Below are 18,770 nucleotides of genomic sequence, written 5' to 3' on the forward strand. Positions count from 1 at the left end.
GTACACCTGCCTGGGTGTGGCCACGTCGGCTAATTGTGTACACCTGCCTGGGTGTGGGCAGTTCCTGGTTGGGTGGGCTGTCGTTGCACAGGATTAGCTGTTTCGTCAAGTCATGTGATGTTATTTACCGAATCCGTACATACCGATTCGGTATTTTCCGATTCGGTAGATACCACCTCGGTATTTTCCGAATCGGTAGATACCACCTCGGTATTTTCCGATTCGGTAATTATCACCTCGGTATTTACCGAATCGGTGAATTCCGATTCGTATTTACCGAATGTTACCGAATCGGTAACTGTTACCGAATTTTTACCTACATATAACTTACCGATTCTAATTTACCGATTCGGTACGGCTCGGTATTTAAGAACCGGTAAAATTTATTTACCTACATGAGGCCCTTATTGAGGTAAATTCCCCATATCATGAAGAAAATATGAATATGAATTAAAAAAGATAGCATAACTTTTAATTATTATTTTCATATTTCCCTATGTGATAACATCTGGGGTGGTGTTGATGTAGTGGAGCACTCTCTCAGGTGGATGCCACTTTAGATCATTAATAACAACATCATCAGCTTCCAAAATCCTTGCAAATAAAAAATAAAATTGCACTATATCCAACGTGGCGCGCTTCCTAGATTGCGACTCAAATTCAGGCACCTGACATGATACATCATCAATGATATTGGCTTAATAAATCCTAAATACAAAGTTTTGCATCATTGCATATTTTACGAAGCAACATTTGCATTGCTTATTTTCTGTTTCATTTCAATGTGGTTAAAGTCGATTGTCTATAGAAAATGCATTGTTTTATAAATGTAGGCTTATATAATGCCTTAAACATGGTATTGCAGTAACAGCGAAAAATTATATGAATGTGTGGTTTATGTATGAAAACATGCATTGTAAAATATGTCTTTACATTCTGATTGTTACAGGCTTGCCTGAGGAAGTGACGTCATTGAATAGATCACAATTCCATCACATATGCTAATTAGTCCCCCGCTTCTTTTAAGTACAGTGAACAGCCTGCCATTGGTTCTTGGCTCTATGTCTGGCATTCATTTCTAGACCGTCCGACCTTGAAAATAATGTCATCCTGTGAGAGAGCGGGAGGAGCTTTAGAGGGGCAGGGTGTGGAGGGGAGGTGGGACTATGAGCCAGTCACTTCCTGAACACCCTTGGAGGGAGTGAGACCAAGAAGAGGGAGAGAAGTTTAATGCCTGGTGTTACATGTGCGCGCGGGCCTAGCGGTGGTGGCGCGCCAATGACAGAGACCACACAGATGATGAGTCTCAGCACGAATGCCTAATCAGGCGTGCCCCCTTTATTTATACAACCGCGTACGCCACCGTCGTGGCGTACGCATAACGTCCCTGGCTTGCGCACTCTAGCGACGGACGCTAGAGCGCTAACTGCAACATCCCTCTCCAACTTGGATGATGAAACCAGGATTTGGATACCACAGTCACTCACTTACTTGGCATGCGAAGTCTTTGAGGCGCTGCTCGGCGGGGGATTCCCCCTCAGTCCATACCTGGCCGTTGCTCGGGTGTTGGGGTTTGACGGGCAGTCAAGTTCAGCCCCGCCCGCCGCGGGGACAGGGTGTTCTGGCTCTGCTGTCGACTCGTGCCTGCTCGGGGGTGACTGGGGTTCCATTTCGGGGATCTCGGTGTCTTCTCCCTCGTCTCCTGCGGTACCATGTCGATGTTCCGTGGCCTCAGGAATACGTTTGAACCACGAGATGTTGCGTGTGGCCGACTCGCTGTTACCATTGTTCCGCATCGGCGCTCCACTGTCCAGCTCCCGGGCTCATACCGTGACTTGAACTTCCCTCCTGGTCTTCGGTTCCTTATGAGGACATGGTCTCCTGGTCTTAGGGCGCGTTCCCGACTGCCCCTTGACTGGCTCACTTGCTGGTTTCGGCGCTCCCTTCGTTGCAGCGCTTGTTCCTTCTCAAATGGTGGAGGGGCCCACCCTGGGGCTGTGGGCAGACCATTGCGGTGAGTCCCTTTTAGCATGAGGGCCCAGGGGGCCTGTTTGGTGGAGCAGTGGGGTGTGCTCCGATATTCCCCTAGGAACCGTTGGATCTCTCTCTCAGGGTCTTGCTGCTCAGCGACTGCTATCCGTAGGACTTTATTTAGTGTTCGCATAAAGCGTTCGACCTCGCCGTTGGCTTGGGGCCATTGAGGGGTGATCCGCCTGTGCCGTATGCCGTGGAGCTCGAGGAACTCTCGAAATTCGTGGCCTTGGAACGGTGGCCTGTTGTCGCTCTTCAGTTCCGTGGGGTGCCCAAACATGTTGAACATCTTCTCTAAGGCGGGTCCTACGAACGTGAACGCCGTGGAGGGTAGCGCCTCTACCAGGGGATATTTGGAGAAGCTGTCAAGGACTACCAGTGTCACTCTCCCGTCCGGGAGGCTCCCGAAGTCTACGCTGATTCTGTCCCATGGGTGCTGCCCTGGTTCTTCAGTTACGATGGGGGCTGGATGTTCAGGTCCGCTGGTTATCTGACACGCGGGGCAGCTCTTCACGATGTCTTCCACTAATGTGTCCATCCCTGGGAACCATACTTTTTCCCTCATCCGGGCTTTCATTTTCTCCGTTTCCTGATGCCCTTTGTGGGCGAGGATGGTGGCTTGGCGGCGTAGTGCGGTTGGTATGACAATTCTGGCTCCTCTCAGGATAATTCCTTCCCTGGTTGTACTGAGTTCGTTCCGTATCCGCCAGATTTGTTGCAGGTCTTTTCTCTCGTCATCCGTCCATGTGTTGGCGGACTGTATGAAATTGGTCCATGAACCCTTTTGGAGGGCCTCTTGGGTCTTGGCCATTACGGTGTCGTGTTCTGCTGCCCGTAGGATCTCCTGGAGTGTCAGCACTTGGGGGCAGGTCAGGGCGGCTACTAGATCGAGGTGTGCTTCGGCGTCGTCTTCCTCATCTCTCCCCGTCGGGGTGGATTCACATCTGTCGGGGTGTCTGGACAGGAAGTCGGCCAGATTCTTGGCGCCAGGTCGATAAGTTATATCCATGTGATATTGTTGCAACCCGATGGCCCATCGCTCGATTCGTGGTGGGGGGTGCGGTGCTGTCCCTTTAAAGAAGGGCACTAGCGGCTGGTGGTCCGTCACGACGGTGAACGGGTGCCCACAGACGTATAGGTGAAAGTGTCGACAGCCCCACTTTATGGCCAGCGCCTCCCGCTCAATTTGGGAGTATCTTTGTTCGGTTGCTGTGAGCGCCTTTCTCGCGTATGCCAGTGTTGCCCATCGCCCCTTTTCTTGTTCTTGGGTGAGAACCGCTCCTAGCCCCACCGGGCTGGCGTCGACTAGCAGCTCGGTCCTCCTCGCTGGGTCAAAGTAGACCAGGGTGGCCTGGTCGAGGAGCGCGGTGTTGATGGCTTGGAATGCGTTGTCTTCGCGAGGTCCCCACTGCCACGGGATGTCGTTCTTCGTGAGGTGTCTGAGCGGCTCGGCAATCGTCGCAAGGTTCGGGATGAAGCGAACGCAGTACGTGGCCATTCCCAGAAAACTGCGTACCTCTGAGGCGGATGCTGGCGCGGGGGCGTCCTTGATGGACTGGAACTTTCTTGGGTCTACCTGGATGCCGTGGTTGGTGAAGGTGTAGCCAAAGAATTCGATTCGGTGCTGGAACAGCTGACACTTGTCCCTGTGGAGTGTGACTCCATACTCCTTGAGTCGTGCCAGCATGGCCCGGACTCGGCGATAGTGTTCGCCTACCGTTGTTGAGTGGATTAGTATGTCGTCACTCACGTTCATGACTCCGGGCAGGCCTTGTAGGATGTCTCGGATGGTGTTTTGGAAGATCTCCGCCGCGGACGATATTCCAAAATTGAGTCGCCGATATCTTCGCAGCCCAAGGTGTGTGTTGAACGTGGTGATGTATCTACTTTCCTTTGCTAGCGCTAGCTGGTGATAGCCGGCGTTTAGGTCCAACTTGGAAAACCAGCGAGCTCCGTTGAGGTCGGCAATGATATCATCCATGGTGGGCGTAATGTGTCTCTCTCTCTTGATGGCTTTGTTGGGCAGCCTCATGTCAATGCATACCCGGATTTTGCCTGGTTGACAGGGCTTTTCTGCGATCACCATTGGGGACACCCAGGGAGTGGGTCCGGTGACTGTCGCTATAACACCTTGTTCTTCGAGTTACTCGCTGCTACCGCCTTGAGTGATCGCTCCCCTCGCTGCTCCTCACAGCGTGGTATCGTATTGCTGCATTGTAACCAAGTTGTGATATCTGCATAGCTCCATTTTTAGTAAGCTTCGTAATTTCATAGCGCTATTATCCCACAGCGCTTACATTGCTTTGATTGCATTGTTGTGTGTGATTTCCCCCGGCGCCCTGCTCTGACCTCCCCTCCATTTTGATCCTGCTGTTGTTGTGTTCCCCTGAGCCCGCCACGCCTCCCAGCTGAGCCGCCCTCCCACAAGCACCCAAAAGCATTCCCCAAACCTCGCAGCGCTGTGATTCACTCGCTGCTTCCGCCTTGAGTGATCGCTCCCCTCGCTGCTCCTCACAGCGTGGTATCGTATTGCTGCATTGTAACCAAGTTGTGATATCTGCATAGCTCCATTTTTAGTAAGCTTCGTAATTTCATAGCGCTATTATCCCACAGCGCTTACATTGCTTTGATTGCATTGTTGTGTGTGATTTCCCCCGGCGCCCTGCTCTGACCTCCCCTCCATTTTGATCCTGCTGTTGTTGTGTTCCCCTGAGCCCGCCACGCCTCCAAGCTGAGCCGCCCTCCCACAAGCACCCAAAAGCATTCCCCAAACCTCGCAGCGCTGTGATTCACTCGCTGCTTCCGCCTTGAGTGATCGCTCCCCTCGCTGCTCCTCACAGCGTGGTATTGTATTGCTGCATTGTAACCAAGTTGTGATATTTGCATAGCTCCATTTTTAGTAAGCTTCGTAATTTCATAGCGCTATTATCCCACAGCGCTTACATTGCTTTGATTGCATTGTTGTGTGTGATTTCCCCCGGCGCCCTGCTCTGACCTCCCCTCCATTTTGATCCTGCTGTTGTTGTGTTCCCCTGAGCCCGCCACGCCTCCCAGCTGAGCCGCCCTCGCCCCTCCCCCTCCGCTATCCATATATGACAGTAGTTCCCACGCGCAGCGCCCGCGCCCAACCCGCGCCGAAGGTGCGCCAAAGGTAAGCCCGTCTACGCCCGTCCGCGCCTGGACCGCGCCCAGCGCCAGACCCCCTGCCCCTCGAGCTGCCCAGCCCTCCCGCATTACCTACGATGCCGCCTCCCTCCTAGCCCTCGACCCCGGTCGCGCCCCCAACTGCGTCCATGCCGCTCCTGGACACACCCATGGCCCTTTCTCCTGCTACTCCTGCAAATTCAGCAGCACCGACAACATCTCTGCTACGTCCACACCACAGATTCCCGACCCCAACCACCTACAATGCATCCTTCTCAACACCCGATCGGTCCATAGGCATGCCATTGACCTATGGAATCTACTAGACACCATTTCCCCGGACATCGCCTTCCTTACGGAAACATGGATGAATGCTTCCTCCGCACCAGACATCACCATTGCCATCCCTGAAGACTATAAGATCACCCGCAAAGACCGTACCAGCCACACAGGAGGAGGAATCGCCATCGTCCACAAGAAATCTATCCGCATCTCAACCAGCTCTGACGTCAATCTCGCCAACTCCGAACATCTTCACTTCCAGATCCACATCGACCCCAAAACAACACTCAGAGGCACTCTCCTCTACAGACCACCAGGACCCCGCGCAAAATTCAGTGAAGACATCACGGACTTCATCACCCCACACGCGCTCCCCTCCAAAGATTACATCCTTCTGGGAGACCTCAACTTTCACCTTGAAAAGACCAACGACCACAACACCTCCACCCTCGTGGACAACCTCGCCAACCTCGGACTTAAACAACTAGTCACTTCCCCGACCCACATCGCAGGTCACACACTCGACCCCATCTTCACATCCAGCAATCATATCTCCTTCTGCCACACTACGGATCTCCTCTGGACCGACCACAGCTGCGTTCACTTCATCTACAACAAGCCGAAACCCATCATCCACTCCCAACCTACCCTGCAAAGAAACTGGAACAAAATCACCACGGACCAAATGTCCGCATCGCTCCTTCGAAACTCCCCAGCCCTCTCTTCTAACGCCAACGAAGCCGCCGCCAACCTCACCCTATGGTTATCCAACACCGCCGACACCTTAGCTCCACTGAAAAAACGTCAAAGCAAACCTGGCAGCAAGAAAGCCTCATGGTTCAACGATGATCTCAAGAAGTCCAAGAAACTCTGCCGCTCCCTTGAAAAGGCCTGGAAAAAAGACCCAACCACCAGCACCAAGGACGCCTTCAAAAGCGCCACCCGCACCCACCACCAACTGATCCGAAAAGCCAAGAAAACAGCTTTCAAGGATCGACTTGACAACAACGCCCACAACAGCAAGGAACTTTTCAACATCGTCAAGGAATTTTCCAATCCCTCGGCCAACTCCAACGACATCACCCCCTCTCAAACCCTCTGCGACTCCCTAGCCTCTTTTTTCCACAACAAGATTGCAGACATCCACAACAGCTTTGACAACCAACCCGGAAACCAACCCACCCTACCATCTGCTGACCACCTTCCCCCCGTGAACACCCTTAACGCTTGGAACCCAATCTCCTCTGAGGACACCATCCGCCTGATGAATTCCATCCACTCAGGATCCCCCACAGACCCATGCCCTCACCACATCTTCAACAAAGCAGACTCCGTCATAGCACCGCACCTCCGAGACGTCATCAACTGCTCCTTCAACTCCGCTACCTTCCCAGAAGACTGGAAACACGCCGAACTCACTGCCCTTCTGAAAAAACCAACAGCGGACCCCACCGAACTCAAAAATTACCGCCCCATCTCGCTTCTTCCATTCCCGGCAAAAGTCATCGAGAAAGCCGTCAACAACCAGCTCGCCGCTTTCCTCGAAGCCAACAAATCCCTCGACTCCTCACAGTCCGGCTTCCGAGCCAAACACAGCACTGAGACCGCCCTCATCGCAGCAACAGACGACATTCGAACTCTACTGGACAACGGAGACACAGTCGCCCTCATCCTCCTCGACCTCTCTGCAGCATTCGATACAGTCTGCCACAGCACCCTTCTACAACGCCTCAATAACATCGGAATCCAAGGAAAAGCACTTGAATGGATCACCTCGTTCCTCACCGGAAGAACCCAGAGAGTCCGCCTTCCTCCATTCAAGTCCGAGGCCTCTGAAGTCATCTGCGGCGTCCCTCAAGGATCCTCACTCAGTCCCACCCTCTTCAACGCATACATGAGCCCCCTCGCGGCCATCGCACGCCGACACAACCTCAACATCATCTCCTACGCGGACGACACTCAACTAATCCTTTCTCTCACCAATGACCCTAGCACCGCCAAAACTAACCTACACGAAGGAATGAAAGAAGTTGCCGAATGGATGAAACAAAGCCGTCTGAAACTGAACTCAGACAAAACTGAAGTCCTCATCTTAGGTACATCCCCCTCTGCATGGGACGATTCCTGGTGGCCTGAAGCCCTCGGAAAAGCACCCATCCCGACAGACCACGCACGGAACCTAGGCGTCATCCTGGATTCTTCACTCTCAATGAACAGACAAGTCAGCGCCGTATCCTCTTCCTGCTTCAACATTCTTCGCATGCTCAGAAAAACATTTCGCTGGATCCCCCTCGAAACAAGGAAAACAGTTACCCACGCTCTAGTCACGAGCCGACTGGACTACGGAAACACCCTCTACGCGGGTACTACCGCAAAGCTCCAGAAGAAACTCCAACGAATCCAAAACGCATCAGCCAGGCTCATATTAGACATCCCTCGCAACGAACACATCTCTGATCACCTTAAAGACCTCCACTGGCTACCCGTCAATAAGAGGATCACCTTCCGACTGCTTACCCACGCACACAAATCACTCTACGACATCGGACCAGATTGCCTCAACTCTCGACTGTCCTTCTACACCCCCTCCCGCCAACTACGATCTTCCAGCCAAGCCCTCGCCACTATACCTCGCATCAACAAGACCACCATGGGAGGCAGATCCTTTGCATACCTGGCTGCTAAAACATGGAACTCACTCCCCGCCTACCTTCGCCTCACCCAGAACCACCTAGCGTTCAGAAAGCAGCTTAAAACGTGGATATTTGACAAATAATCCTCCTCCCCTTCCTAAGCACCTTGAAACCCTCTGGGTACGTAGTGCGCTATACAAATTTTATGACTTGACTTGACTTGACTTAAGTTCCTCTTCCACCAGTGGGCGCAAGTGGAAAGGAATTTGTCTGTGCTTCAGTGCCGTGGGTGCGACTGAGTGATCAATGTGGAGCCTAACTGGCGGGCGCCTGATGTTCCCCAGTCCGGTGAACAGTTCTGGGAATTGGTCCAGCAAGTTGGCTGTTTGGGTGTCTTGCACCTTCCGGAGAAATGCTAGCAGTCCTCGGCGGCGTGCCCACTCAGGAGCGTGTCCACTTCCTGGTTGATGATGTGTATGTCAACCGTTATTTCGGCGTCTTCTGTTCCCACTGGTACTGTCATTTTCCCTAAGAGGGGTAGGGGCACATCACTCCCGTAGGCGTAGATTCGAGCCTTCGAGGCCTTGAGTTCTGGCTTTGGCCGGAGGCGGTTATACTGGTGCACTCCCATGACGGTGACGGATGCGCCGGTATCGATCACGGCGTTCACTCTTGACCCTGGGACAATGACGACGCAACGAGGTTGTGGTCGTCTCGTGCTTTTGAGGGCTCTGGTGAACGAGATGAGATACGTCTCATCTTCATCATCGGATTCGGAGTCGTCTTCTTGCAGGGCTTGCGTCTGTCTGTGTCCAGCGTCGGTGTGGGAGGACAGGGACAGCTGTGACAACTGTCTCACCATGTTTCTTGTGGGCCTCCTTCCCTTTTGGTCTTTCCGTGCGGTGCGCTTCTTGCAGACGGATGCAAAAGGGTTCGGGGTGCCGCAGTTTGTGCACGTCTTCCCTTTTGCTGGGCAGGTCTTGCCCGGGTGCTCATCATACCCGCAGTATCCGCACAGGGCCTGAGGCGATTTCCTGGCTGCCGGCCGGTGTCCCTTTTCCTTTGCTCGCACTGAGTCCGCCCGTTCTGACTTGATGGCCACTCCTGACCCTGTGCCTCCTGTCAGTGCTTGGTCCATCTCTTCTGCTCGTGCATCGGACAGGTCATGGGATCGTGCGAGCACCAGGATGTCAGCCATTGGAATGTTAGGTTGGTGAAGGATGAGGCTCCTCAGTTTCTTGCTCCGTATTCCGTAGATTAGCTGCGCTCTGATTTCCTCATTCGCCCTGTCCCCAACAAGATGTGTGTCCGCCAGTACCCTCAGTCATGCGTGAAACGCATCTACTGACTCCCCTTCCTTCTGCTTTGCTTGTCGGAGCTTAAAGTGTTCAAAGTCAGGATTCATCTGGGGGTCAAAATGCGTGTTGAAGGCCGTGACAGCCGCGTCGTAGTCATCCGCTTCCCCAGTATTAGGGAGGTGCTTGAAGAGCAGGTACACCTCTTCCCCCGCGTAGTGAAGCAGGAGAGACCGCTTCACCGCACCATCAGTCTCCCTGGAGCCAATGAAGTAATTGTTGAGCCGGCCGATCCACGTCTGCCAACGTGGGGCGGCTGTGGCGGGGTCAGCAGTCTCGCTGAAAGGCGGTAGGACGCCGGTTGGCGGGTGGAATGGGGTGGCTGGCGCTGGCTGTGCGTCGTCACCCATGGCGCTGAGAGGGCGCTGTGGCACTGGGCGGCTGGGGCGGTTAGCTGTCTGAGGCTTTTGCCGGAGTGGGCACAGAGGGCCACGTGGAGGCACACGCGGAAGGAGTCAGAGGCCTTGGCAGGAGAGGGCTCAGAGGGCCTGTTCTGTGGAGGCTGACGTGAGGCAGGGGCGAGGCTTGGGAAGCGGGGATGTTCATCCGCTTTTAGCAGCTGGTGATGTTGGTGCACACTCGCTCACCGTGTGTCGGCGGATCACAGCATGCCGATTGCCTCCACCGCGTCAGTGTCTGTGTCAGGCGTGTGTTGTCCCCAGCTCCCGGGAGCAGCGGAGCGGACCGGAGGAGGTCCGGAGGCGGGGCAGGTGTGTGGTCGCGGGACTGCCGCGAGCGGGCCGTCAGGAAGTGGCACTGGAGGTCGCGCACGCGGCGGGTCTGGCCGCCCTCGTCGCCAGTGTTACATGTGCGCGCGGGCCTAGCGGTGGTGGCGCGCCAATGACAGAGACCACACAGATGATGAGTCTCGGCGCGAATGCCTAATCAGGCGCGCCCCCTTTATTTATACAACCGCGTATGCCACCGTCGTGGCGTACGCATAACGTCCCTGGCTTGCGCGCTCTAGCGTCGGACGCTAGAGCGCTAACTGCAACACCTGGCACTGTCATGCAGCCACCCCTAGCCTTGCCCAAAAAATTTACAATCATATCGACTGTGTCGAACATATCCTGAGGAGATTGCACAATTACTGATGGATTTTAAGTAACACAGATCCTCCATACATGAGCTGGAAACTCATGCTGTGCAGGAATTTCCAGCTCATCTTATCTTGTACCCTGTGATAGCGGCTATTCACAGTAGGACTGTGTGAAGATGGCCAATATTATGTGACATACAATGGTATTTTGTGAGTTTGCCGGTCTGCTTTTCTATGGACCATTGGGCACATGAGACAGAGCATCCGTGTTTGTCATCTGCCCTTGATGGACTTAATAATTGCATCTGGGGCATGGTCCCACCAATAATCTGGTGAACCTGGCTTCTAGGTTGGGACCCCTCTATCAGTGGAGCAGGTCTAGCAAAAGGAGTACAGTAATTCATACCGAGGTCAATGACCAGAGATGAATGCAAAGGAGTCTGTGAAAACTCTTGGTAGTAAACATATATAGGACAACCAAGTGGCACAGATTGATATGCTTTTTAGCTAAATAAACATCGCAGTTTCCACTGTCCCACTACCATTTGTTAGTCCCTAGAAAATGGACTACATTTGGAATTTTCCTGTAGCCTCCTAATATAGTGTCAGCAGAGACATTAACTGTATAATCCATAGTGCAATGTTTTAAACGATTATCTATATATTGATGACTTGTGACCCTGCAGGAATGGACCCATTTAAAAAATATAATAATCATGTAAAAAAGTCCGCTATGGAAGGGAAGGTGGAATTGATAGTCAAATACCAGAGGAAGCATATGTGTATTTGCAGTAGAAAAGAGATATTGAAGTGGTGAGGGAGACAATGGGGAGAAGGAATTTAGATCTGTGTACTTGTGAACTTTACAGAATTTCTTTATTTTTTAGCCCAGACAGAAAGCACAAAATACATACTTTAAATATACAATAGATATCAAATTCATACAATTACATAGATAGATAGTTTGAACCAGATTCAATAAATTACATATAAATGGGTAATACAAACAATTAATTATACGATCTCTTTTAAAGGATGGGGAATAAATTACAGCAGGTAGCCTTTTGCTAATACTATAAATCTCATACAAATTCAAAGTTAAAACCACAAGACATACCGCTCCGAAGCATTCCCCTCCTAGGATTCATGTGCAAACCTGTCCCTACTGCCATGGTCTTTGGTAAAACATTTGGTCAAGGGGGTCCAGATCTTTTGACCCCTTTTCTTAGGGGTCATAAGACAATTACATAGGGCTATTTCTTGGTTATATATGCCAAGTAGATTACCCAACCAGGCAGGATCCTTCCATCTAGTTACTTTTAGGAGCCGAACTACTACAGCCAAGATAAAAACAAGGTTAATCTGGGTTATGTCCAATGCTGATTTATTGTCATAGCCCAGGAGCATCGTAAACGGCGTAATAAAGATTTGTTTTCCTAACACCCCCTGCAGGAAACTCTCCATCCTTTGCTTTAAAGTTTGCAATTTTGCACAGCTAAAAAACGTGTCTCATATCAGCTGGGCATTGCATGCACCTGGGGCATTTATCATCCTCCCCTTTGCCCCACCCAAATAATTTTGCCAGAGTAAAGTAAAGATTGAAGATTATTTTATAGTTCCGGGCTTTCAAGTTAGCAGATAAAAAACTTTCCTTTCCTAGTACGATTGACCTATAAACATCTGTATCTCCATCGCCCAACTTCCTAGCCCAGTTATCTTCAACCTTCTCTAAATCATCCGGCATAGAGTCCACTAAAGTTTTACAGATATGCTTTTTTTGACTCCCGCGTGGATAGCTGCTTCCAAGAGGGTAATATTACCTCAGGAGAATAATTTGACACTAATTTGATCTAAAAATGTCATGATCCGTATATCCTTAAAACCAGAGCCAACACTTAACACATATTCTTGCTGTAGCTCTAAAAACGAGTGTCTTTGTTGAATACATATCTCCTATCTTAATAATACCGGACTGCTCCCATAGTCTACTCATTGTGTCATATGAAATTCAAGGTAGCAAGGGAGAACACTACAGTGGAGTATACCTATTATATCTTGGTTCCTGTAATAATTTAGCCGCTTTTTCCCAAACCTTCCAGGCTGCTATTAGGCACTTGAATCGTGTTTTTAATAATAGCTGGCCTCAACCTGTCGAAGCAAAACCCCCCATGCCGCCCTTCCGATGGCTAGCTCATATATAGTGGGAATGGGACCCCCATATTCCTGATTCCCCTTCTTTGATGGTATAAATAAAATCGCCATCGGCTGCAAGAAGGCTGAATAGTAATACATTCCTAAATTGGGAGCCGCCCACCCTCCCTGTTCCTGCAATAGAGCTAAATGTTTTAAAGATCGTCAGATTTTTTTATAGTGGCAAATAAAATTTCTGAAAATAGAGTCTAAGGGGTCCATTACGATGGCGGGCGGACAAAGTCCACTCGCCACCGTAACGGCAAATGGGTCCACCCGCCATATGTGCGGCAGTCCTGTGATTCAAATTAGGATGCGCCCGCCACACTGGTGGGCGCATCCCGCATTTTTTACATTGCGGTGGGCGGTGCTGTCAGCAGCACCCACCGCAATGTAAAAAAGGCATGTCGTGCATTTGCATTCCACCTTGTGCATGCAAATACAGGGGGGTACCATAGATACCCCCATGTGCACCCCCACCCCCACCCCCCCATCATCCTGGGGACCCACAACGGGCCCCGACAGTGATCTCCGCCTGGCTTTCCATGGCGGGTTCTCCACACATCATAATATGGATGGCGGTGCCTTGCAGACACCGCCACCACATGTGAGCCCTTTTCTGCCCGGTCGCCTGTCTGCCCGGCAAAAAACCGGCAGACCGTCTTTCGGTCTGCCGGGGTCCCCCCGCTATCGTAATGTGTTTGGGGGGGAGGTAAATGGTAGGCGGGCGGTGATCATTGGCGGGCGGATCGCCACTGCCATACGGGCGGTGGCGATCCGCCCTCCAACATAATTGACCCCAAAGTTCTGAAGTAAAGAAGCTTCGACTTCGAGGGGAATAGATCAAAATAAATAAAGTAACTTGGGAAGCACAACCATTTTCAGAATATTACATCTGCCAATAATTGATAAGTAAAATCTGTCCATTCGTCTTAAATCAATACTAATCTTAGTAACTAAGTGATTCAAATTGATCGACCATATAGAGTCAACCTTAATACTAAGCCTAACCCCCAGATATGTCGCCACCTCTTTTCTACGGGGATCCGAGTAGACAATGTTAGGGGTAAACACTATCTGTGTTTTGTCCTTATTCAGGAGATATCCTGACTCCCTGCCATATTCCCTTGACAAACTCTTTACTTCTTCCATTGCGCTCTCCGGATTCGAAGTGAGAACAGCGATGTCATCTGCAAATGCCATTATTTTTGTTTTGTATCCATTCACACACACAGGCTTTATTATTCAACTTTGTAAAATTTACTTTATAAATGGGTCGATATATAAAGCAAAGTATTGGGGAGCAGGGCCAGCCCTGTCTTGTTCCTCTAGTGACCATAATACTTTGAGATTCCTTTCCCATGATTTGAAGCCTGGCATATGGCTTGAAATACAATGCCTGAATAGCTGTGATAAAACGTGAGCCGAACCCAATTTGTGCCAAGATTCCCCATAGATCCTGCCATGACACTCATTCAAAGGCTTTTTCTGTGTCCAAGAGGATCGCAGCCATCTTCTCTCCTGTTAATTTTATTATGTCAAACAAAGCTATAGCCCGCCAAATATGATTGGTGGTCCCTCGACCAGGTATAAAGCCATGCTGCCATGGGGTGACTAGATGCGCTATGATCCTTCCTAGCCGATTTGCCAATATTTTTTAGTACAGTTTGGCATCTGAGTTTATGAGTGAGATGGCCCAATAAGAGGCAGGGTTGTCCACGGGTTTGTCTTTCTTTGGAAAGATAACAATATCTGTTATCTGCCAAGATTCCGGAGGGAGCCCATTATGATGTATGCCTAAAAATAGATTCAAAAGTAGGGGTGCTAGCTCCACCAGACATACTTTATATATCTCCAGTGGAATTCTGTCGGGCCTGCTGCTTTTCCTGAGGCTATCGATTGTGAAGCATTAGAACTTCCTCAAGTGTAATATTTGCCTCCAACTCCTGCCTTATTGCATAGCCAATCCCTCCAGAATACCACCTTAGATTTTCCTCTCCCCCAGTAAAGGTGATGTTATGGGTATCCTGTTGGTATAATTCCTTGTAGAAATTTTCAAATATACTAAGAATATCCTCTACCTCTGTTACATACCTCCCATCCATCCCAGTTAACCCTGCAATGTTATTCCTAGCCAGTTTCTGCCTTGGGCGGAGGGCTAATAGTTTTCCCACAGACTCCCAATATTTATAACTTTCATTCTTATGTGCCTGATATCCTTCTGCAAGCCTTTTATTATGATAGCTATTGATTTCTGCTTTAACCCTCACAATATCCTGCTGCAACTGCCTTTCAGACTCTACTTGGTTATGGCGTATTGCAGCAGTATGATCATGTTCTAGGGCAGCTAATCTTCCCATCAGATATTTGATTTCATCCTTCTGTTTCTTCCACATCCGCCTCACAAAACTAATCACTTCCCCCTGCTAACCAGCTTTAAAACTATCCCAAACCATTCCCAGATGGAATCGAAATAATCTCCAACCTGTCACCAAATATGTTGAACAAATAAGTCATTGGAAAGCAATTTTCTATCAAATGTCCATCTAGGTGGAACCTTAACCACACCCTTAACCATAATATCCAAAATTAGAGGGTTATGGTCCGACAAGAGCCTAGGTAATTTCTTAATTCCTACTTTCCCAAGCATACTGTTGAGAACTAGGAAGTAATCCAGTCTAACTTACTTCCTGTGTGGACATGAGAAATATTTGTACCCTGGATCAGCTGATTTCTTAGCCACCCAGACATCGGTCAGGTAGTAGCTAGCTTTTAGCGTGGCAAGCACCCTATATACTTGTGGTTTCAGACCTTGATATTTATAAATTCGAGCTCCACCCCCCTCCAAATGTATATTCAGATCTCCACAGATTACTGAGGGATGCCAGTTCCATCTCTAAGTCATGCAATACCTTAGGGTCATCCTGGTTTGAATCATAAATGGTGCATACCGCCAGTCCCACGGGAAGTGCAGCGATAGCCAATCTACCCCACTTGTCTTCCAAGACTCGTTTTGCTGGTCCCAAATTGTTCCTAACATGAATGGCAACCCCCATGATAGTTGAGGTTTGGGTGGAACATGCCACTGGGGTATAACCCTTAATCTTCAAAGTTGCCCTATTACCCCATGGAATATGCATCTCCTGCTGACATATAACGTCTGCTCCTGGCGATCTTAACACCTCCTCCACCCTTAATCATTTGACCTAATTATTTAAGCCCCCCACATTAATTGAGCATATTTGTATTTTACCCTTTTAAATAAATAAAAGTGGATACAATCTTTTGCTGTCCAAACATCCCTTCGATTCTTATATTTTTTTCCGATATCCTACTACACTCACTCTCTGGATTTTCCTCCCCTGTTGGTGCCCCCATCCCTCCACCCTACATTGCCCTTCGCTCTGCCTCCATTACCCTCCCCCTTGGTGCGACCCCCCCACCCCACTCAACCTTGTAAAGCATCCAGACCAAGCATTGGTCTGTAGTGGATGAGAGCAGGCTTCCTAACCAGCATTCTAGTCAATATTAGACCACCTTTAACCGATGCAGATAGACAAGAAAAAAAGAAAAAGTAAGGATAAATAATCCCTGGGTGGTCATACCAAAGAAAACCAAGAATGAAAAACCAAGAATAAAGAAACAAAAAGAACTCTCCACAGACACCCCCACATATATAACGTATACCCCCCCCCCCCAGTGTAGCGCTGAGATCAGGACCTAACTCCTTGAATCTCTCTATTGGCAATTAAACACCTGGTTCAATTAGGAACTCTTTTGCCTTAATCTCTGAAGTGAAAAACCAAATCTGATCCCCTGAACCACTTTCAGGCATGCCGGATTTAACAGATAGGCTTGTGTCCCTTTGTCCTGAAACGGTTTGATCAGTTGACGCAATCGCCATCGCCGCTCAACAGTATAATGGCAAAAGTCAGGCCTGACGAAAAATGAGACATCTCCCACACTGCATTTAGCTTCCGGTCTGGCCTTCTCAAAGAAAGACTGTCTCAAGGGGAAGTTGCCAAAATACACTAAGATTGCGCGGGGCTTCACATCTGATCGAACTGGTTGTCTTAGAATGAATGGCATCCGATGGGCCCTCCGCACTTCAATAAGGCAGTTCCATTCATCCAAATCTGGAAAAGCTTTAGCCAGCGTGTCTACAACATATAGGCGGACATCCGACCCTTCCTTGCCCTCCGGGACACCCAGAATCCATAGATTATTACGCCATTGGAGCTTTTTTTGATCCTCCAGCTTCCACTGTATGTCCACCAACTGTGATTCATGGGCCCGCGACTGCTCTTGGGTAGCAGCCAGGTTGGTCTCAAGAACCTCTGCTCTGGTCTCCAGACTAGTCAGGTGTTCGCCAATAGCACTACATGTCTTCACCACTTTTCTGGCTGTCCCTTGCAGTTTAAGTATAGCTGCTTGAGATCGATGACTATATTGTCGGGTTTCCTCTCGATGTGGCATTATGCATTGTAGAATAGTGTCTAATGTCGGGGGCAGAGGACTAGGACCGTCCTGAGGATTCGTTGATAATGTACCAACCAGCTGCTCTGTTGATGAATAATCCCATTTTAGATCTTTCTTCTGTTGCTTAGACCGAGCTTCATTTCCATGAACTTTGTGAGCTGTAGCCACCAGATCAGTTCTACATGTCCCGGATATACTTTCATCCTCACTGGATCCCGTAAGTGAACCAGACCCAGAACCAGAGCTGTCTGCTAACCATGCCTCATCTGACAATGAAAAGAAGCAGTCATTGGTATCAAAATCATTGGATTCAAAATCTTTCTCATTGGGCATGTGACCCAAAGGATGTGTCAATGAATGCCGCCCTTTCCTAGCCGCCTGGCATGCTGCAATAGTACTTTGGGGGTGGTTCACCCCTCCTCGAGCCCTCCATCCTGACCCCCAACAGGACTAGCCAGCCCAGCCCCTTCACTTGGCACCTCAATGTCTATAATCTTGGGTTGGGCTGAAACAAAATCACTTACCATACCCCCAGCAATAGCCTCCGTAATCTGCAAGGAAGTAGAATTCATTACCATTTCTCAAACTGTTAAGGCGATCTGGCCGTGAGTTTCTCCTTTCATAGGTGCTAACAGTATTTTCCGCCTTCCTGGTTTAGCACTTTGTCAATCTCACCATGCTGAGGTAGGGGGGAGGGATCTGGCATCCCCCGGTGAAGGCACAAAGCAACTCTAGGACAGATGAGCCGGGTGGGTGTTGTAGAAGTAAAACCCCGCCCTTCCCCTTCCTCTCTCCTGCATTCTACATCCAGGTACCTGAAACTGAAGGGACAAGTCTTCGGCTGTTACTCCGTGCAGCTGCAGAGCTTTTCACCATGATCTATTCTACTGGGTGCTCCAGGGTTCCACATGCCTAGGCTGGAGCAGCGTTTGATGTAGCCACCGCCTTTCCCCTTACACCTCTGTCTCCTCCAACTTTCGGGCCTATTCTCCAGGCAGCAGGATTCGCGAAGCACCGCCTGCAACCTTTGTGGTCAACCAGTTCACCCAACAACTGCCGCCAGACGCAGAGCAGCCCAGCACAGCGCAGGACTATCTCACACCATCTTGGACAAAATGGCGAGCACCTCAACATGTCTATCTGTGCTACCGCACCTTCCGTTCAAGTCTTTTGGGACACACGGATTGTTTCTTTCACTTTTGTTTCTTTAGATCTTATATTTTAGTTGATCCTTGTATTGTTTTTCCATTTTCCACATCTGGTCAGGGAACCGCAGCACGGCTGACTCAAGCAGCCACCATCTTGCTTCCCCATCACATTCAGTGAGGTCGAGCTTTTCTGAATTTCTAATGCACTCTTACCTACAAAGTGGGTGTAGTACCCTCACAAAATTGAGGAGTGACCCCTTATGCGGCTGTATGTAAGAAGTGCACTGGGCCTGTTAAGGTGTGCAATGGCAGCCAAGGTTATACAAACGAGTGATGTTTCAGCCGCCATGTGAAGTAATACAGGTATAAGTATAACTGTGGATTTGTATATTCGATAGCTCAAATAATTCTGCATGGGGTCTGTTCTATTTCTCCACAAGAGAACTGCTGACATGCTGACCACTAGGAA

This window comes from Triturus cristatus, chromosome 2_1 (genome assembly GCF_964204655.1).
Source record: "Triturus cristatus chromosome 2_1, aTriCri1.1, whole genome shotgun sequence".
Lineage (NCBI taxonomy): Eukaryota > Metazoa > Chordata > Amphibia > Caudata > Salamandridae > Triturus > Triturus cristatus.